Here is a 13,405-nt window from a genome sequence, read left to right as displayed (position 1 = left end):
GGTTCATAGAAATCTCATCAATGCTGATTTGGGTCATCTTAGGCTGCCTTTTAATCTGAACATCTTTAAATTTTATCCAATAACTGGGTATGAAAATGTTAAGTATACCAACAAGTTTCCTACTTTTTGCCTTTTTCTGTAGTCTGTCCTACAAACAGTGGCAGGGAAAGTGGGAAACTGCTGAGACCCCACTGACACAGCAGTAGAGCAGTTTTTTTTTCAGGAAAGGTTCTTAAAACCTGTGGTTACTGTCAGATGTTGACATTTTAATGATGATCTCTGATACCCTTCAGGAGCTATTAGTAGGCTTTTTTTGCAAGAAAATAACTTAATCTTAGTGATTTTGCAAAGACCTAAATTATTGCTTTGGTATTCTATCACCTTTCAAGGTCTGCTGTAGGACAAGTAGTCTCCCTAAAAATGTTAATTTTTTGGAGATATTTCTCAAAGCTGTGGTTCATAAAGCAGCACATACTGGATCAGCCACAGCCTGTGTTCAGGGCATGGATTGACCCTGAGCAGTTACATCCCTGTGAGATGTACATTTTCCTGCTGTAGAGGAAGTGAAATCATTGATCCCAGCTCATTAGGTGGGCAAGGAGACACTTCCTGCAAGCCCAAAATATTCTTGGTTCAAAAATTTGACCCCCAAAACTTGGCTATTGCAGCTGAACCTGGCTGAGTGCCTGCAGCTTTGGGGTGTGGAGGGACACCCAGCAGGTTGATTTATTTAAGTGGCCTTGTCCCAGTGTCATAGTGACCAGCAGCTTTCAAAACTGGTTGGGTAAAATGTTTTTGCCTGTGCTTGTTGACACTGGTATAGAAGCAATGCCCCAGAAACACAAGAAAGCTCTTTTTTATGCATTTGCTGTTCTGTAGGAACAACTCACATTGCTGCAATTTTTGCTTTTCTTCTTTGTGTGTAAGGCTTGAAAAAGTCATTGATGAGTTACTGAGGAGCTAAAATATGCTGGGATAGGAGAAGCAAAATTTTTAACTGTGACAGCTCTTGAATTCTCAATCTGTGCTTCTGTTCAGAGAAGAAAAAATCTGAGTTTCTCATACCCAGACCTGTTACCTGTGTCCCTGTGTGGTGCTGCCTGGGTGTCTTGTCTTGGCTCACTAGAACCTGCAATGAGGAATAATCTGGGAATTAAATGTTCTGAGGGAGGTGGATGGCCATGCTGGAAGCTGCATGGATTGAATAACACCCTGAATAATTCCTCCAGCCTTCCCTTTGATTGTCCAGTGGAGGCCACCCAGATGATGAGAGGGCTGGAACACCTCCATGTGAGGAAAGGTTGGGAGAATTGGGATTGCTGAGTCTGGAAAAGAGGAGGTGACCTTATTGTGGCCTTCCAGTGCCTAAAGAAACCTGCAAGAAAGATGGGGAGAGACTATTTATAGGGGTCTGGAGTGACAGACAAGGGGATGGCTTCAAACTGAAAGGGAGGAGGGGAAGGAAGATCAGATATTGGGAAGGAATTCTTCCCTGTGAGGGTGGTGAGGCTCTGGCACAGATTGCCCAGAGAAGCTGTGAATGTCCCATTGCTGGAATAGTTTAAGGTCAGGTTGGGTGAGGCTCTCAGCACCCTGGGAGAGTGGAAGGTGTCCCTGCCCATGGCAGGGGGCTGGAGCTGGATGATCTTTAAGGTCACTTCCAGCCCAAACCATCCTGTGATTCTGTGCTCTGTCACCTGCTGCTCTTGTCCTTCCTGTGTGTCCTTCTGGGGGGATTTCTCTCTCACACTTGTCAATGTTATAATTTGCAGAAATTGCTTGAAAAGTCATTATTCATAAAAAGTTGGGACCACAAAGAGGAAAGCAAAGTAATTTTTTAATTCATCAGGATAGACCTGAAAGCAGCTCACAAAAGCAATCATGGCAGTCACAGCTGCAAGAGTTTCTGCAGTTCAAGCAAGGCAAAATGTGAAGTGTTTTGGAAGACCAGTTCCAGTCCCTGTTTTCATATTTAATTTACCAGTGTGGAGGCTGTGGTTATTTCAAAGCCTGTAAGACAGAGATCTCTCCAGTGGCAGAGTGATGTTCTGAATAGCTGCTCCCAGAGGTGTGATCCCTGCTGTTAGTCTGGTTTTTAGGCAGAGTCTGATTTGCACAATTTACAGAAGTAATGTTCTCTCCTATCTGTTTTTAACAGATGGGGCACTGAGTTGCTGCACCTTTTATTTGGAGGAAGGCAGCATGACTGTGTTTTTTTTCTGTAGCACTGAGTTCTCATCTTCAAAAACTGCACCAGGTTAAGCTTTGTGCCTCCTTCCTAGGGAAAATTTCCTATTGTTCCTTGCTGAACAATGCTGGGTACATTTATTTAGCACTGTTCAGCCCTGCCAGGGTGGTCACTGCTCTGGGCCAGCACAGGATCCACTTCCAGCTGAGGATATCTGCTGGTGGAACTCAAGGACCAAACTTAATCTCCTGGGTTTGTTTATTTTGAGAAGAAAAAGTAATCCAAACTGAAGGTGCTTTCTTAGAAGCCATAATGGCATTTACTCTTTCATAATTGTTTTGAAAATGTCAATGTTGCTGTAGGAGCAATTGTTCTCACACATAAGTTGTGAAGGTCACACATTCAGGACTTTTGGCAGTACTTTCCAAAGCAGCAGAAAGCACAGATTTAAATACAAATACTGTCACAGGATGTGCCTCAGGACAATCTTACTGTGCCTTAGCAGCAAGGCCACTTTTGATTCAAGCTTCATTTGCCCAATCTCTGCACCTGTCTCCCTCTGGAGAGAGCCTCCCTTTCCTCCTTGGTTGTGGTGTTTGAGTTTAATGGGGTAAGGGGTGCACAAGAGTGAATCAGCCTGAGACTGAAGGGTTGAACAGCAAACTGTGGTTGAGGATGGCTGGTAAAGGACACCTCTGGAAGCTGAGCAAGCCCCCTCCTGTGGGAGGTGTGAGAGGAAAAGGCTGAGTGCAGTGTGGGCTGGTGATGGGGCTGCAGGACCTGGCCCTGGGCATTGTGCAGGTCACTTTGGATGCTCTTTGCCATGGCTTTGTGAGCTTTCAGCTTCTTCAGTGTGAAGCCATCTGGGTACTTTGGATGTGTGTTGCAAGATGGGTACAAAAGGCCTGAGCATCCTGGTGCAGTTCTTTTTCCTGTGCTGGAGATATAACAGTGCCCCTTATGACTGTCCTGTGTGCCCTGGGTTAACTGCTCCCTAATGTCTGCTGAAATTATCTACTCTATAAAATATAAAAAAACCCAACAAACTAAACAAAACCTCAAAAAAAAACCCCTCCAAAACCCAACAGTTTAACATAAGATGTATGTTGTTGACAGAGATGTGGGATGAGTAATAAGTGTAAAAGCAGTTATACAAGCAAACCTTGAGGACAGGCTGACCTTAAGCAAAAGTTTAGAGTGAGCCTGTAGTAGTGCCTGGGAGGAGAGGCTTGTGAGCAGTCAGTCAAACCAAGCATAGAAAAAGCTCCCAGTTGCCTGGAAGTAATGAGCTTTCAGTAAAATACTTCTGATTAATGCAGTGAAGTCTCAGTTATTCCAGTTATTTTGAAATCTGGTTTATTACAGTAAAGGTAAAAAGAATTTAAGTAGAACTAATAACAAGTAGTTCATTTTTAATGGGCTTAAAAGTGAACAAAACTGCAGGTTCAAGAAGCAATTTTACATTGCTGAGTAAATAGCATGAAGGTTCTTGTTATATGTCTTGATTGGAGAAATATTGGCTATTTTAGATTAGTTCTGGTAATTAGACCAGGCTGCTTGTTTGTTTATTTTAAATGAAGCAAGTCTGGTTTGCTAGACTCATTGTCTATAAATGTGTCCTATATTACACTGAACTGCAGGCAGTTTGTAATACCCTTGAATATCTGATTTCTTTGGCATATAATTGCAGATAAGCTGAGGGTTATTCTGGCAGATAAAAATGAATCATAAGAGCATAAATGCTGCTTCTCAACCCTCTACTCAGCCCAACTGAGGAGCTTTTGAAGAGCAGTGCCAAGCTAGCAGTGGTGACATCCATAATTCCAGTTTGGCACATAGGGTCTTTTGAATATGAAGCTTTGGTGCAGTGAACACCTCTCTTTACTAATTAGCTCCTAATTTTTCAAGTGATGGGGAGCAGTTTTTGACTTGGCAATCAAACTGTTCTGAAACACAGCAAGCTCCAAGAGAAGTGGGTGCTCACTTTTATACCAATAATTTCACATTCTGCATTTCTTCCAGAACTTTATAACTGTTCTAGCAGGAAACAACCTCAGCTTTGGTGGGTTTTTTTGTGTCTCTGACAGAAGTGGAAGCAGTAGAGAGGGATGTATGGAGATAGAGAAATTTCCATCAGGCAGCTGCCCAACTGGCTGGGGTTGTGATCACTGAGATATCTGTGGGTTTTTTATTTTTTTAAATTTTTTTATTTTTATATTAGTATCAGTATTTGTGGCACTTGTAGGACTGAAAAAGTAGTCACAATGGCAGAATATTTGGATGTCCTTTTGTCTGTGTCTGTCATGATAAAGAGAGGATCTGTAAAAACTCCCAAAGTTCCACTGTCAGCTGTGGAGCATCTCTGTGCAGGTTTGCTGTCTGAACATTGCTGGTGGAAGGCAAACATGGATTTCTAGGGGCAATCATTCCTGGGATTCCTGCAGCCCTCAGCAAAAGGGTATTTAGGTCATGTCTCTCTCAAACATTGCATTGAAAGGCCACTGTTCAGAAGAAGCTGAACAAGGGACACTGAATCGTGACAGGGCTGACCAGTCCTGGATTTGTGATCTTTCATCTGTCAAAGACTCTGTGTTACCATAGAAGGGTCCCATGCTCTGCAGAATCCAGAATGGCCTAAATTAACTATATATGCTGCTAGAGGCCTATTTAGGAATAGCATGCCAAAGCCACCCAGGAGATGGGAGATCTTAAGAAGAGGTGAGAGCTGTAGATGTTTCTTTTCAGGTTTTTGTCTGATGTGGATTTTAAGGACAGATGGGATGTTTACAGAGTGGCTGCTGTTTAGTTTCCCAGCTGAACAGCCAACAAAAGCCTGAATTTTCACAATGTACAGCCTTCCCACTTACAAGTTAATTTTTTGAACTGTGGGCTACTGCATTTGTAAAGAATTCTGTAATTTATAAAGATTTCACCACGAACAGAAGTGAGCATTTCTATGCATGCAGTTCAACTTTGTGTTCAGAATGTGATCTTCAGATTTGCACAGGAGAAGGGATTTTTCCTTTTTATGGTGGCTTGTTTGGGGGGTTTGAGGGATTTTTGTTGTTGGGTGGGGAGCTCAGTGTAAAGGTTGTGTGGTGCTGCCAGTATTGGTGTAGAGACCAGAAGGGGCTGGTGTGATCTTAACAGAAAACATAGAACAATAAAACTTTGTTCAGCATATATTTGTTTTTGCTATCAGTCTGCTTGATAAGTCTGGTCTATCTTTTTAGAAAGATACCTGCTTTTGTGTATATGCAAAAAGAGATCTGACCACAGGGGTAATTATGGATTCAGGCTGATATCAGCCTTGTGCAATATTTGTCAGTGAAATAATCCAAAAGAAGAATAGATGTCTTATTCAGGAATGAACATGCTGCTGATGGCAGGCAGGGTGACATGAAAGAGAATAAAAGTTGGATCCCACAGCTCTTCCTGTCTTGCTTTTTCCCCCTTTGGGCCATGAATAGCAGATGCTCAGCTCTGTATGAGCAGGGTGACTGCACTGAGCAGGATCCAGCTCCCCACCCACTGTAATTCAGGCTGCCAATTCTGCTCACTGGACCAACTGAGAAACTCTTTGCTTGTGTAGCTGCTGTGTTTTCAGGTCATATTTTTCACCTGTTATTTGTTTCTGGCTGCAGAACAGTGGGTTTTATCTGAAGCTGCCTCAGTGACAGTCACTCAGCAGAATGCCTGCTTTTGGGGTTAGTATTTTTGCTTCCCTGTCTCTCCTGTGATGAAGATCTGAAACATCTGGATTTAGAAGAATGGTGACTTTTGTCTTCCCTCACTCTCCACATGGCCTCTGTCTCCTTCCAGACTCAAACCATGGAAAATTTCATGGTGAAAGCATAATTTTCCTATATAAAAATGTATAGGCAAGGTGTGTTTGTCCATATGACAAATGTCAGCCTGGTGACAGGAGCCTGGTTGGTCTTTATCACTTGTCACAGATCTGTCACAAGGACTGGGGACTGGAAAGTCAAAATTGCATGGTATATATTCTGCTTCTGAGTTTTAGAGCTGCCTTTCTTCATTGCTGGTAAGCAGTGAGCAGTTTCTGGCTTGGAGGTACATTTGTAGGTGAGGTCATGCAAATGCTGTTCTGGGGATTTTTTAAGTTTAGTACAGCAGGTCACTGGCAGGGGAAAACTTTCCTTCTGTCACTCTTTAGTCTTGCATCTGTGATCCCCACAGCATGTGGATAGCTCTGGTGTCACCTGAGACCTTTGCTTTACCCTGTTCATCTTACTTATTCATCATGAAAATAATAAATAATCCTGTTTAATCTTTCCCATCCTGGCAGTACAGCTCGTGGTAGCAAACTCTGGGGCAGAGGCATAAATGAACAAAGGGGATGTGCTGGTTCCTGCTCTGAGCTGGCTCTCAGGAGGTGGTGGCTTTGCCTCTGGACACACTTGTGAGGTCATTAAATCTCCAGAGCTCTTGCTCCAACTTCATTGGGTTATTGTAAATAAGCAAAACAGCTAATAGTTGTTCAAAGGGTTATTTATTACAAAGCACATCTTATTACAAAGCACATTAGTCTCAAAAGGCAACCAGAAAAGCAATGGCAAAAGCAGTAGCAAAAGCAAAAGGCAAGAGGAAGCAAATGGCAAAAAACCACCAACTCTCCCCAATACAAACTCTTATAGGATTTTCCCAACAAGCTAAAACACAAACTCAGACCACCACTTCTTAACCTATTAGAATTCTAGTTTCTTAGCATGGTAGACTACATATAGATTACTCATACAACCTCTCTTGTTCTATCTGAAAAATGCAAACAATATTCTTACTATAGCTCTATTATGTCTAAGTGCTGTCTACATCCATGGTCCTGGAGCCTCTACTGAAAACATCATGTTTTTCAACCTTCCCTAGACCTCTCACTGCCACTCTGGCCTTTGAACCTTTCACTTACTAAAAGCATTAGAGCTCACCCTAAAACTTACTGACTTACTTCTACTTAAACATCTGCTTTATGTGTAAGTGGCTTAATACACTTCAATCCATCCAAAGGCTTTGATTCAATCCCTGCACTCTGATTTCTCTCTGAAGAATTCAGAAAGACCCCTGACTCACTCCAACACACACTGGTTCAGGAGGTGGTGGATTTTCCTTTGGACACACTGGTTCAGGAGGTGGTGGCTTTGTCTCTGGACACACTGGTTCAGGAGGTGGTGGATTTTCCTTTGGACACACTGGTTCAGGAGGTGGTGGCTTTGCCACCAGACAGCCCCAGGAGCTTTCCTGTCCCTGCCCATTCCCTTGCATCAGGAATCCTGCATTACTATGGATCAGAGAGCAAATCACCCTGCTCCTCTCCTGCAGAAGGTAATGTTTTGTACCTGAAATTTAAAGCAGCCCAGCATTTCTTAGAAGACAGAGTTTCCATTTCTTCCCAATTAGTGTTCATACTTCAAAGGAGAGCTTTGAACCTGGGCAGGGCTGGCAGGCATGAGCACAGTGCTTGCTGAGAGCTGTGCAGCAGCATCCAGAGCCTTCTCCCTGCTCAGCCACAGCACATTTGCATGCAGACAGATGTCTCCTGGCTGGCTCTTTCTGTCACATGAGGCTTAATTTTCTTCTCCTGCATAGTTTTCCATCCAGAAAACAAAGTGTTTCATTTTCCCTATAACATCTTGCAGGTGAGACTCTTTTGTTTATCCATTATTTTGCATCCCTGTTTTAACAAGTGATGGGCCTGTGCCACAAAGCATTTTCCAGATTCACCCAATCTGTCTAGCAGGTGGATCCCTAGGTCTCACAGCTTGGTGTGCAAATGCATTTAACACTCCTGAGGTTTCTTTTGTAGTTTATTTTTATCTGAATACAAAGGATGCATTCCCATTTGTCTTAAAAATTCAACCACTTGGAGTGAAGAGGAGCATTTTATGTAGTCTCAGAGATGAGTAGACATGACTGAGGTTTTTTTCTTAATAATCAGAGACTAAGATTGGCAGCATTTTGTAATTACATAACACTGATCTATTTTATACATTGCAAGAGGCCTATTACTCAAATAATTTTGTACTAATAGGGCTTCTGTTAGATAACTCCTTTTCTGTTTGTTATGTAAGGGCTGGTATTACAGAATTGCTGTTTGAATACCAGCACTATAATTTTAGAATAGCTTTTATAATAAAAATACCAAGTAAGCCTTATTCCAAATATAGGCAATTATTTCAATATTGTAATTATTTTTTTTTTCCAAATGAGACCTCTTGATAATTGCTACTTTGGGTTTTGTTTTCATTTAAAAAATCACGATGCTGTCCTGTGCCCAGTCATAATCCATTATGTGCATTTTCTGTAATGAATGTTGTGCATTGGGAAGGTATTGATCAGCAGTCCTGGAAACTGGTGATTGAGCTTCACCTATGAAAACCCTGCAAGTGCCAGTTTAGTGACTCTGTATGTCTGAAACCCTCCTGTCATCTTTGAACTGGGTGTATGTTTGTCTCTTGGGCTTTGGGGTTTGTTTTGATGTTATTTAATATAACTTTATTTCTGCAATTGAGAACAGAAGCAGTGTGAGCAGTCTCAAAATGAGAATGGGGAACACAATCAGTAAAAATTCCTTTGGAGCCCACAGAAACTGATAATTTCTAAGAAAGGAATTTAGTTGCAAACTGTCCTTCACTGACAAAGATGTAGATGTTAATAAGGCTTTTACCTTGGAGTTGCTTTGAGAAATGTGGTTGAGCTATGGGTGAGGTTGCAAAAGATTTTACATCAGACCTGGACTTTGTGCAGGATACCAGAGGGCAGGAGAACCTATTGACTTGGTGCATGGAGAGCACCTGGAATTTTCCTTTATTTCATGAATGTTGTGGTGCTTCTGTCTTGGTTTTCCACTGGACCTTTACTCAATGCACTGTGAGGAATATATTGTATTTAATTTTTGTGTGCTTTTACATTCTTATTCCACCCAGATCTGCTAAATCAGATAAAAGTTCCTATTTGTAACTTTTAAATTCACAGCCTCTTCTTTTAATTTTTTTTCCTTTCCCCTTTTTGGCCAAATAATTCCAAGCATTGCCTGGTTTTTTGAATGTAAAAACATTCTTACTTGTTGCATTGGTTGGTTTTGTGCTGCCTCTTTCAACTTTATTGAAATCTTTTAATGTGACTGTGCCTCCAGGGCAGCCAGGTTTTTAAGAGGAGCTTACCCCATGACTTTCTCTGTGCTTTTGCTAAAGTGTAGTCAAAAAATGGGAGTGTCAGGGGCCTGTGACTCTACCACTTCAATTTTATTTTTGTTATTTAAGCTAGATTTTGTTTGGATTTGTTTTCTTTAGAGGCCTTAACTCTGAGCAGGTGAGTTATGTTGCATCTTCAGAGGGCTGTGGTGATAAATTAGAATCTCTCTTCAGCCTATTGTGCCCCTGTACAGATGTTTCCCCAAGTCTGTCTTTACCCAGACTGTCCAGAATATGGTGCAGAACATCTGGATGGACCCTGAGCTTCACCCACCCCATCACACCCTGTTCCTGCACAGGCTGTAGCTGCTGCCACCTCATTTCTTCCTCTTCAGCCTCCGAATTCTTCTTTTTGTTGACCAAACTCCTGAGGAAACACTGTAAATAACTGCAGCACCTAATTAGTGGCTTGTCTTCATTTTCTTCTGTCTTCACTCAGAGTCAGGATTAAAAACACGAAGGAGATGAATTTCTTGTGTTTGGACTTGGTTGTTTATTAAATCTTATCTAAAGTACAGAGAGCTCTGCAACACTTCTGGCCACCAGCTAAAAGCGAGCTAGCTACAAGGTCTTTTAAAGCTAAACAGTTCAATAAAGAGCTAACACCTATATTATTTATACTTTTGACCCAATAACCAAACTCCTGTGACCAGCAGTGCAGCACTAACCAAAAACTACTGCCTGAAATCATGAAGGAAGAAGACAGAGACAACCCAAAATCCTCCATCTTGTCCCATACCTATTACTATATTATAAAAATTCAAAATTCCAAACCCCTCACCATGTGAAATCACACATTTCTATTTAACTACACACCCGTGATTCTAATTCCATCACCCAAATTTGGAAGCTTCTCCAAGGCCTCAGGTCACAAGCAATGTTCTCCTGTGTCAGAAAGCTCAAAAATCCCAGAATTCTGAGTTCCACCAGAGCACCATTGGGTCCTGCAGTGGGAGGCTCCTTTGTGCTAAAATCTAGATTTAGTTAAAATCTTTTGTGGGGTCCTGCAGAAACAAGGAGTGTCGAGTGTGCAGAGCACACGCACGACCACGCGAGCGAATCCGCTCGATTGCAGCCTGGTAATTTCCTGTAAGGAGCTTAGTGGATTACAGCAAAGCTTGGTTTGTCAGCAACACCACCTGACTGTCATATTTATTGAGCAGTATTACCTGTTTTAAATATTAGTGCACTTCTGCCCCATTCATGCCTTCGTTCGTGAGGTAAGGGGCCTTTTTTAGCTCATGGCTGACAGAGCCATGTGGTGGAGAGGACACCCAGCTGGTTTTTTGGGCTGCTGATTGGGCAGTTTTAGTAGCTGAAGCACTTCCAGATTTACCTCGATGTGCTTTTGTCACCATAATCCCTCCTCCATGTCAAGACTGATTCTCTTTCCTAGCCAAGACTCGCATCGGGCGTTTTTGCCGTTCCATTTCTTCTCCTCTTTTTTCTTCTTCTTTCTTTTGTTTGTCTGTCTGTTGATTAACCAATAACAAACTGGGAAGATGTTGGTAAACCAGTCGGGTTTTTGCTTATTAGCTGGAATGTGTGCTACACTGATCTTCCTGGCTTTAGCCTATTACTTGTATTGGTAAGTTGGATTTTTGTACTGCGGCTGTGCTGGTGGTGGCTTGTCCTTTAAAATGCTTCCTTGGGGTGAGCTGGAGAGTGGTGCTCCTTTCTGAAGGCTGATGTGTACTTACCAGTGTGTGGCTGGGGTGGATACCTTCCCTGATTTGCTCTGGTGTTGTTGTTACAGGACTGGGTTTTGTTGCTTTTTGAGTTTTTGTGTTTTTATTCAGCTGAGAGCATAGTGGCTAAGGATGCCACTTGGGCAAGATGGTGACTGTGTATTTCCAGTTTTTCTGCAGGTCTTTACAGAGCTCTTTCACTCTTATTTTGTGCTCTCAGTGTTCTCACAGCTGTCTCTCAGCATATAACACAGAAATTAGGCTGACAGGCTCACCAAGTATTAGGGTGTTTGTGGGACACCTATGTCTTCAGCATGGAAAAGGGGTTTTTCAGGCAGGTGAAAATTAAAATTCTACCTCTGGGCATGGGAGGGTGGTGGCTGGGAGCAGCAGGGCCAGGAGCCCACACGTGCCTGTGTATTTTGACTGGGTTTGGGAAGGGTAGGAGCAGGGCTGCCCTACATTGCTGGGCTGGCCTTGTTTCTCACATATGTCCAAGACTTTCAGCCAAAAGAAATCTTGGAACTTTTTAGAACCTTGTCTCGAGCAAACAGCAACTTTTAGAAACCCAATCTGTTGACTGGTTTTAGTGAAAAAATACACATCAGCTGTAAAAGGAAAAGCTTGTGGAATTGGAATTAATATGCCTGGAGAGCTTTCCAAAGGGTGTGACATTGCTGAGAACAAGTTTCCAGCATGACACATGGTTTGGTTTGTTTGTTTGTTTTATAAGGTGTTTAAAAAACAAAAGAAATGAAAATCTATGTAGGATCATCTTGGTTTTATTTTGCCAAGTATTTCCTCCAGGCAGTTATGCCTGTACTATTTACAAGCCTCCAATCCTCTGTGTGTGTGTATGCACACACTTGTAATATTAATGAGTTTATTTACATTTAAGCTTTACAGTGATTCTCTGCAGATATGTAAACTCTCAGCTATACAGTGTGGCAGCTCAAATTAAAATGTATGTGATTACTAGTCTCTGTGGTCCTCAAAATGTGCAAGAAAACAGGGATATCTAAGTGACTTTACAGTTTTAATGTTAAAATCAGGAAATCTAGAGCTTAAGGACATCTATTGCTGTCCTGCTAAATGATATTTTTAAATAAAGAAAGTTAATGTGCTAAGTGTTTACATGAATTCAGTGTAGTTTTTCATTAATTCTTCACATCTTAACTCAATATTGGGGTGTGGTGTGTGCATCTGATAGCAGTTAGATTCTCTACTGGTGCAAATATAAATTTATGTGCATTATGCATACAGAATATCATGCACACATCTCTTACAATTCATTTTTCCCCCTTATTTTGTTCCCTCTTAAAATTCTTGACTTGAATCCAGGTCAAATCTGGTTTGCAGGAGAGATTACAATTCTGCTCACAGCAGGAATTAGCTGGTATTAGGTCAGATCCTCTTCTTCAACAACCTCAAGGTTCAGGAGAAAATTAATTACATCACCTGCTTGTTTGTGAAATGAGAGCTTATTCAAACCTCTTGATTAGATATAGATGAGACCTAATGCCAGTAGCTCAGAGCACTTTTTTGCCTTTGTTGGTTTGGGTATTTTTAACTCTTTATTGTTGCTTGAAGCAAGCTGACTTTGATAAATATTTTAGTTCATTAATTTTTAACACAAGTCTGCCCTGTAGGAAGTAACTAGAAAGACTAATTATTTCCTTTTTTCTTCTTAAATGTGTTAGTTTGGCTGCTGCAATTCCCTTAGAATATCCTCAGACAGAGCTGGGGTGATTAAGATCAGAGATCACCAGTTCAGCAGGGAATCAAATTTGCATATTGAGAGATTAACTCGAGGTTGTTTTTTTTCTGTAATTCCATTTGATCTTTTGCTTCTCCTGGGTTGGAGCACCCTTATTAATTTGCTGGGCCAGATACATTTTGGTCACTTCCTGGACTAAATTTGGTTTGTCCTCTCTAAGGAATTAATCTAAAAAAGTGAAGATTCTTTGTTTCTCTGGGAGTTGGGGCACCCTCCAGACCTGGGACTCCTTTGCTGATGCAGTATCACCCCAAGCCTTGGAAATCAGCAGGAAAAAAAGCCAGAAAGAGAAAGATGAATGTGCATTTCTATATGGGAAGGCTGGTGCTCAGGCAGTGGTGGAAGGGTGAGGGACCACCACAGGCTCACAGTTTCAGGCAGCTGAAATAGGGATATAATGTAGGGAATAATCCAGAGGGTTCCCCCATTACCCAGCCACATCCCCTCATGTCTGATACCAGCTGTGAATCCTCACAGGGTGCCCTCAGCAATCCCCAGCAGGGCAGAACCAAAGTACACAGAAATTAAAAGAGCATTAGACATC

The 13,405-nt window shown here is 41.8% G+C and overlaps 1 protein-coding gene across 5 annotated transcripts in view; it reads left to right on the top strand.

Annotated features, from left to right (window-relative positions):
• The window catches only part of AGPAT3 (1-acylglycerol-3-phosphate O-acyltransferase 3), an 84,069-nt gene that overhangs the window by 38,206 nt on the left and 32,458 nt on the right, over positions 1 to 13,405 (top strand). The window lies entirely within an intron of this gene.

This window comes from Oenanthe melanoleuca, chromosome 1 (assembly GCF_029582105.1).
Source record: "Oenanthe melanoleuca isolate GR-GAL-2019-014 chromosome 1, OMel1.0, whole genome shotgun sequence".
Lineage (NCBI taxonomy): Eukaryota > Metazoa > Chordata > Aves > Passeriformes > Muscicapidae > Oenanthe > Oenanthe melanoleuca.
This window is presented reverse-complemented; position numbering and strand designations above follow the sequence as displayed.